Here is an 8,330-nt window from a genome sequence, read left to right as displayed (position 1 = left end):
TTCCATGCAGCCGTGTCACAATGGGCTCCTTGATTCCATGATTCCCCACGGTGTCACAATGGAGCCTTGTTTCTAGGAGGTTCTGTACTGTCACAATTGCCTCCTTGATGCCATCAGCCCCTGCAGTGTCACAATGGCTCCTTGGTTCCATGAGGAACACAATAGCTTGGCATAAGCATTGAGCAACAGCTGCTGAACACACCTGGCAACATCTGCTTGCATCAAAAGAGGGCTTCAAGCTGACAATGGCACCAGCAGCTTCCATCTGCAACAGAGACCCAGGAAAGGACAGGCTGTGCCGGTTTGGACAAATGTGGAGGAAAATATCCTCTGATAGAAGGCAGGTTACACCCAGCCCTCCCCCACCAGGTTTTTGGAAAAAAGAACTTTCCTGGGAAGAAAGTGAAAGAGATAAAAACTATTTTTTTAACAAACACACAGGAAAAGGATAACAATGCTAAATATTAAAAGCTCTCGCTGTGCAGAGAAAGCTGGGATAATTTGAGAGTCCTTCTGTGTTTCGGTGGGGTCTCCTGAAACATCCATAGACAGCGAGGCCCGTGCAAAGAAACAGGGAGCGATTCTTGAGAGAAGTTTCAGAGCTCTTTCTTCTCCAGCCACATGGGCGGGGCACTGCCAAAGAACTGAGCAATCACAGCACAACCAGGGCCCTCCTCGCACAGGGCAACACAAAATAAGCAGTGCTGAACAGGATTAGGGCACATGTGAGCAGGGAGCAGGGAGACCCCCGTGCCCAGGCCATGCCTCTACCCCAGGGTCCCCTCTCCCATGACCTCATGGCAGGGGGGAGGAACCCCAACACTTCCGGAGGTGTAGTCTCTCTCCTCCTCCTTGCAGCTGGCTCATGGGCCCACATTCAGGGCCCCCACCTCGGGAGAAAATTCTCCCAATGTGCTCTGATGTTGAAAGAGTCAAGAAGAGAAGAAGGGGAAAAAACCCCCAAAGTCCCAGGAAAACAAAGTTCAACTCTCCATCTCCCCCCAGAGAAAAGGAGCTGAAAACTGGCTAAAAAGAAACAAAGTTGCTTCCTCTGCTCTTGCTGCAAGCAGGATGCAGAGGAGTGTGTATGTGTGTCCTTGAACAAACGCTCTGAGAAGTTTGTCCGGTTTTTTTTCCTCTCCCCCCTCTAAGGCTCAGTTGAAAGGCACAGAAATGCACAAAGTTCACTTCTGGGCATAGAGCAGCAATAGGGGATACACACGATAAAGTCACCCCAAGACACAGGGACAGAGAATTCAGTGGAAAGACTCCGAGAATTCTGCTCCCAGAGATCATTCATTCCTGCTCACACTGACCCTTGTAGAAAGGGGACATCGTTCCAGGCAGCCCGTACTGAGCATGTGGCTCCTGAGTGGGGTTTGTTGTTTAGAAAACCTGCTCCGGCTTTTCCATTCTTTCCTTCCAAACAGGAAAACTTCTCCTGGGGCTGTGTGCAGGCAGAGCCCTGAGGAGAGCAGGTGGCACATGGTGCGCTGGGCTGGGACAGCCAGCTGCAGAGCTCAAGGGAAGAAGCCCAAAGTGTCACAATGGCTCCTTGCCTTCACATGCAACACCTGGGTCACAATGGTCTCCTTGATTCCATGAGGCCCCACTGTGTCACAATGGCTCCTTGGTTCCATCAGGTTCCGCAGTGTCACCATGGTCTCCTTTGATCCGCATTGTCATCATGGACAATTGGTTCCATGAGGCCCCGCAGTGTCACAATGGTCCCTTGCTTCCATAGCTTTTACGTTGTAACAATGGACTCCTTGCTTCTGTGAGCTAGCCTGCTTTTTGCAGAGGTGTCTTTGGTTCCAACAAGGCCCCGCTGTGTCTCAGTGCACCCTGGCTTCCATGTGGATCTGGAGTATCACAAAGGCTCCTTGGTTCCACCAGGTCCTGCTGTGTCACAATGGGTCCTGTGGTCCCTGAGGCCCTCCAAAACCATCGTGGAGGCTTGCTTCCATGAGGTTCCATTATGTGCCAGTGGTCATCTTGGTTCCAGGAGTTTCCTTAGTGTCACAATGCCCTCCATGCTTCCATTAGGCCCTGCTTTGCCACAATGGTCCCCTTGTTTCCATGAGGCCCCGCTGTGTCACAATGGACCTATGGTTCCGTGATGTTGCGTGGTGTCACCGTGCTCTTCTTGAATCCGCCGTGTAACCATGGACCATTGGTTCCATGCAGCCGTGTCACAATGGGCTCCTTGATTCCATGATTCCCCACGGTGTCACAATGGAGCCTTGTTTCTAGGAGGTTCTGTACTGTCACAATTGCCTCCTTGATGCCATCAGCCCCTGCAGTGTCACAATGGCTCCTTGGTTCCATGAGGAACACAATAGCTTGGCATAAGCATTGAGCAACAGCTGCTGAACACACCTGGCAACATCTGCTTGCATCAAAAGAGGGCTTCAAGCTGACAATGGCACCAGCAGCTTCCATCTGCAACAGAGACCCAGGAAAGGACAGGCTGTGCCGGTTTGGACAAATGTGGAGGAAAATATCCTCTGATAGAAGGCAGGTTACACCCAGCCCTCCCCCACCAGGTTTTTGGAAAAAAGAACTTTCCTGGGAAGAAAGTGAAAGAGATAAAAACTATTTTTTTAACAAACACACAGGAAAAGGATAACAATGCTAAATATTAAAAGCTCTCGCTGTGCAGAGAAAGCTGGGATAATTTGAGAGTCCTTCTGTGTTTCGGTGGGGTCTCCTGAAACATCCATAGACAGCGAGGCCCGTGCAAAGAAACAGGGAGCGATTCTTGAGAGAAGTTTCAGAGCTCTTTCTTCTCCAGCCACACGGGCGGGGCACTGCCAAAGAACTGAGCAATCACAGCACAACCAGGGCCCTCCTCGCACAGGGCAACACAAAATAAGCAGTGCTGAACAGGATTAGGGCACATGTGAGCAGGGAGCAGGGAGACCCCCCGTGCCCAGGCCATGCCTCTACCCCAGGGTCCCCTCTCCCATGACCTCATGGCAGGGGGGAGGAACCCCAACACTTCCGTAGGTGTAGTCTCTCTCCTCCTCCTTGCAGCTGGCTCATGGGCCCACATTCAGGGCCCCCACCTCGGGAGAAAATTCTCCCAATGTGGTCTGATGTTGAAAGAGTCAAGAAGAGAAGAAGGGGAAAAAACCCCCAAAGTCCCAGGAAAACAAAGTTCAACTCTCCATCTCCCCCCAGAGAAAAGGAGCTGAAAACTGGCTAAAAAGAAACACAGTTGCTTCCTCTGCTCTTGCTGCAAGCAGGATGCAGAGGAGTGTGTATGTGTGTCCTTGAACAAACGCTCTGAGAAGTTTGTCCGGTTTTTTTTCCTCTCCCCCCTCTAAGGCTCAGTTGAAAGGCACAGAAATGCACAAAGTTCACTTCTGGGCATAGAGCAGCAATAGGGGATACACACGATAAAGTCACCCCAAGACACAGGGACAGAGAATTCAGTGGAAAGACTCCGAGAATTCTGCTCCCAGAGATCATTCATTCCTGCTCACACTGACCCTTGTAGAAAGGGGACATCGTTCCAGGCAGCCTGTACTGAGCATGTGGCTCCTGAGTGGGGTTTGTTGTTTAGGAAACCTGCTCCGGCTTTTCCATTCTTTCCTTGCAAACAGGAAAACTTCTCCTGGGGCTGTGTGCAGGCAGAGCCCTGAGGAGAGCAGGTGGCACATGGTGCGCTGGGCTGGGACAGCCAGCTGCAGAGCTCAAGGGAAGAAGCCCAAAGTGTCACAATGGCTCCTTGCCTTCACATGCAACACCTGGGTCACAATGGTCTCCTTGATTCCATGAGGCCCCACTGTGTCACAATGGCTCCTTGGTTCCATCAGGTTCCGCAGTGTCACCATGGTCTCCTTTGATCCGCATTGTCATCATGGACAATTGGTTCCATGAGGCCCCGCAGTGTCACAATGGTCCCTTGCTTCCATAGCTTTTACGTTGTAACAATGGACTCCTTGCTTCTGTGAGCTAGCCTGCTTTTTGCAGAGGTGTCTTTGGTTCCAACAAGGCCCCGCTGTGTCTCAGTGCACCCTGGCTTCCATGTGGATCTGGAGTATCACAAAGGCTCCTTGGTTCCACCAGGTCCTGCTGTGTCACAATGGGTCCTGTGGTCCCTGAGGCCCTCCAAAACCATCGTGGAGGCTTGCTTCCATGAGGTTCCATTATGTGCCAGTGGTCATCTTGGTTCCAGGAGTTTCCTTAGTGTCACAATGCCCTCCATGCTTCCATTAGGCCCTGCTTTGCCACAATGGTCCCCTTGTTTCCATGAGGCCCCGCTGTGTCACAATGGACCTATGGTTCCGTGATGTTGCGTGGTGTCACCGTGCTCTTCTTGAATCCGCCGTGTAACCATGGACCATTGGTTCCATGCAGCCGTGTCACAATGGGCTCCTTGATTCCATGATTCCCCACGGTGTCACAATGGAGCCTTGTTTCTAGGAGGTTCTGTACTGTCACAATTGCCTCCTTGATGCCATCAGCCCCTGCAGTGTCACAATGGCTCCTTGGTTCCATGAGGAACACAATAGCTTGGCATAAGCATTGAGCAACAGCTGCTGAACACACCTGGCAACATCTGCTTGCATCAAAAGAGGGCTTCAAGCTGACAATGGCACCAGCAGCTTCCATCTGCAACAGAGACCCAGGAAAGGACAGGCTGTGCCGGTTTGGACAAATGTGGAGGAAAATATCCTCTGATAGAAGGCAGGTTACACCCAGCCCTCCCCCACCAGGTTTTTGGAAAAAAGAACTTTCCTGGGAAGAAAGTGAAAGAGATAAAAACTATTTTTTTAACAAACACACAGGAAAAGGATAACAATGCTAAATATTAAAAGCTCTCGCTGTGCAGAGAAAGCTGGGATAATTTGAGAGTCCTTCTGTGTTTCGGTGGGGTCTCCTGAAACATCCATAGACAGCGAGGCCCGTGCAAAGAAACAGGGAGCGATTCTTGAGAGAAGTTTCAGAGCTCTTTCTTCTCCAGCCACATGGGCGGGGCACTGCCAAAGAACTGAGCAATCACAGCACAACCAGGGCCCTCCTCGCACAGGGCAACACAAAATAAGCAGTGCTGAACAGGATTAGGGCACATGTGAGCAGGGAGCAGGGAGACCCCCGTGCCCAGGCCATGCCTCTACCCAGGGGTCCCCTCTCCCATGACCTCATGGCAGGGGGGAGGAACCCCAACACTTCCGGAGGTGTAGTCTCTCTCCTCCTCCTTGCAGCTGGCTCATGGGCCCACATTCAGGGCCCCCACCTCGGGAGAAAATTCTCCCAATGTGCTCTGATGTTGAAAGAGTCAAGAAGAGAAGAAGGGGAAAAAACCCCCAAAGTCCCAGGAAAACAAAGTTCAACTCTCCATCTCCCCCCAGAGAAAAGGAGCTGAAAACTGGCTAAAAAGAAACAAAGTTGCTTCCTCTGCTCTTGCTGCAAGCAGGATGCAGAGGAGTGTGTATGTGTGTCCTTGAACAAACGCTCTGAGAAGTTTGTCCGGTTTTTTTTCCTCTCCCCCCTCTAAGGCTCAGTTGAAAGGCACAGAAATGCACAAAGTTCACTTCTGGGCATAGAGCAGCAATAGGGGATACACATGATAAAGTCACCCCAAGACACAGGGACAGAGAATTCAGTGGAAAGACTCCGAGAATTCTGCTCCCAGAGATCATTCATTCCTGCTCACACTGACCCTTGTAGAAAGGGGACATCGTTCCAGGCAGCCCGTACTGAGCATGTGGCTCCTGAGTGGGGTTTGTTGTTTAGGAAACCTGCTCCGGCTTTTCCATTCTTTCCTTGCAAACAGGAAAACTTCTCCTGGGGCTGTGTGCAGGCAGAGCCCTGAGGAGAGCAGGTGGCACATGGTGCGCTGGGCTGGGACAGCCAGCTGCAGAGCTCAAGGGAAGAAGCCCAAAGGGTCACAATGGCTCCTTGCCTTCACATGCAACACCTGGGTCACAATGGTCTCCTTGATTCCATGAGGCCCCACTGTGTCACAATGGCTCCTTGGTTCCATCAGGTTCCGCAGTGTCACCATGGTCTCCTTTGATCCGCACTGTCATCATGGACAATTGGTTCCATGAGGCCCCGCAGTGTCACAATGGTCCCTTGCTTCCATAGGTTTGATGTTGTAACAAAGGACTCCTTGCTTCTATGAGCTAGCCTGCTTTTTGCAGAGGTGTCTTTGGTTCCAACAAGGCCCCGCTGTGTCTCAGTGCACCCTGGCTTCCATGTGGATCTGGAGTATCACAAAGGCTCCTTGGTTCCACCAGGTCCTGCTGTGTCACAATGGGTCCTGTGGTCCCTGAGGCCCTCCAAAACCATCGTGGAGGCTTGCTTCCATGAGGTTCCATTATGTGCCAGTGGTCATCTTGGTTCCAGGAGTTTCCTTAGTGTCACAATGCTCTCCATGCTTCCATTAGGCCCTGCTTTGCCACAATGGTCCCCTTGTTTCCATGAGGCCCCGCTGTGTCACAATGGACCTATGGTTCCGTGATGTTGCGTGGTGTCACCGTGCTCTTCTTGAATCCGCCGTGTAACCATGGACCATTGGTTCCATGCAGCCGTGTCACAATGGGCTCCTTGATTCCATGATTCCCCACGGTGTCACAATGGAGCCTTGTTTCTAGGAGGTTCTGTACTGTCACAATTGCCTCCTTGATGCCATCAGCCCCTGCAGTGTCACAATGGCTCCTTGGTTCCATGAGGAACACAATAGCTTGGCATAAGCATTGAGCAACAGCTGCTGAACACACCTGGCAACATCTGCTTGCATCAAAAGAGGGCTTCAAGCTGACAATGGCACCAGCAGCTTCCATCTGCAACAGAGACCCAGGAAAGGACAGGCTGTGCCGGTTTGGACAAATGTGGAGGAAAATATCCTCTGATAGAAGGCAGGTTACACCCAGCCCTCCCCCACCAGGTTTTTGGAAAAAAGAACTTTCCTGGGAAGAAAGTGAAAGAGATAAAAACTATTTTTTTAACAAACACACAGGAAAAGGATAACAATGCTAAATATTAAAAGCTCTCGCTGTGCAGAGAAAGCTGGGATAATTTGAGAGTCCTTCTGTGTTTCGGTGGGGTCTCCTGAAACATCCATAGACAGCGAGGCCCGTGCAAAGAAACAGGGAGCGATTCTTGAGAGAAGTTTCAGAGCTCTTTCTTCTCCAGCCACACGGGCGGGGCACTGCCAAAGAACTGAGCAATCAAGGGACAACCAGGGCCCTCCTCACACAGGGCAACACAAAATAAGCAGTGCTGAACAGGGTTAGGGCACATGTTAGCAGGGAGACCCCCCGTGCCCAGGCCATGCCTCTACCCCAGGGTCCCCTCTCCCATGACCTCATGGCAGGAGGAGGAACCCCAACACTTCCGGAGGTGTAGTCTCTCTCCTCCTCCTTGCAGCTGGCTCATGGGCCCACATTCAGGGCCCCCACCTCGGGAGAAAATTCTCCCAATGTGCTCTGATGTTGAAAGAGTCAAGAAGAGAAGAAGGGAAAAAAACCCCCAAAGTCCCAGGAAAACAAAGTTCAACTCTCCATCTCCCCCCAGAGAAAAGGAGCTGAAAACTGGCTAAAAAGAAACAAAGTTGCTTCCTCTGCTCTTGCTGCAAGCAGGATGCAGAGGAGTGTGTATGTGTGTCCTTGAACAAACGCTCTGAGAAGTTTGTCCGGTTTTTTTTCCTCTCCCCCCTCTCAGGCTCAGTTGAAAGGCACAGAAATGCACAAAGTTCACTTCTGGGCATAGAGCAGCAATAGGGGATACACATGATAAAGTCACCCCAAGACACAGGGACAGAGAATTCAGTGGAAAGACTCCGAGAATTCTGCTCCCAGAGATCATTCATTCCTGCTCACACTGACCCTTGTAGAAAGGGGACATCGTTCCAGGCAGCCTGTACTGAGCATGTGGCTCCTGAGTGGGGTTTGTTGTTTAGGAAACCTGCTCCGGCTTTTCCATTCTTTCCTTGCAAACAGGAAAACTTCTCCTGGGGCTGTGTGCAGGCAGAGCCCTGAGGAGAGCAGGTGGCACATGGTGCGCTGGGCTGGGACAGCCAGCTGCAGAGCTCAAGGGAAGAAGCCCAAAGTGTCACAATGGCTCCTTGCCTTCACATGCAACACCTGGGTCACAATGGTCTCCTTGATTCCATGAGGCCCCACTGTGTCACAATGGCTCCTTGGTTCCATCAGGTTCCGCAGTGTCACCATGGTCTCCTTTGATCCGCATTGTCATCATGGACAATTGGTTCCATGAGGCCCCGCAGTGTCACAATGGTCCCTTGCTTCCATAGCTTTTACGTTGTAACAATGGACTCCTTGCTTCTGTGAGCTAGCCTGCTTTTTGCAGAGGTG

Source organism: Aphelocoma coerulescens, unplaced genomic scaffold (assembly GCF_041296385.1).
Source record: "Aphelocoma coerulescens isolate FSJ_1873_10779 unplaced genomic scaffold, UR_Acoe_1.0 HiC_scaffold_349, whole genome shotgun sequence".
In the NCBI taxonomy this organism is placed as follows: Eukaryota; Metazoa; Chordata; class Aves; order Passeriformes; family Corvidae; genus Aphelocoma; species Aphelocoma coerulescens.
This window is presented reverse-complemented; position numbering follows the sequence as displayed.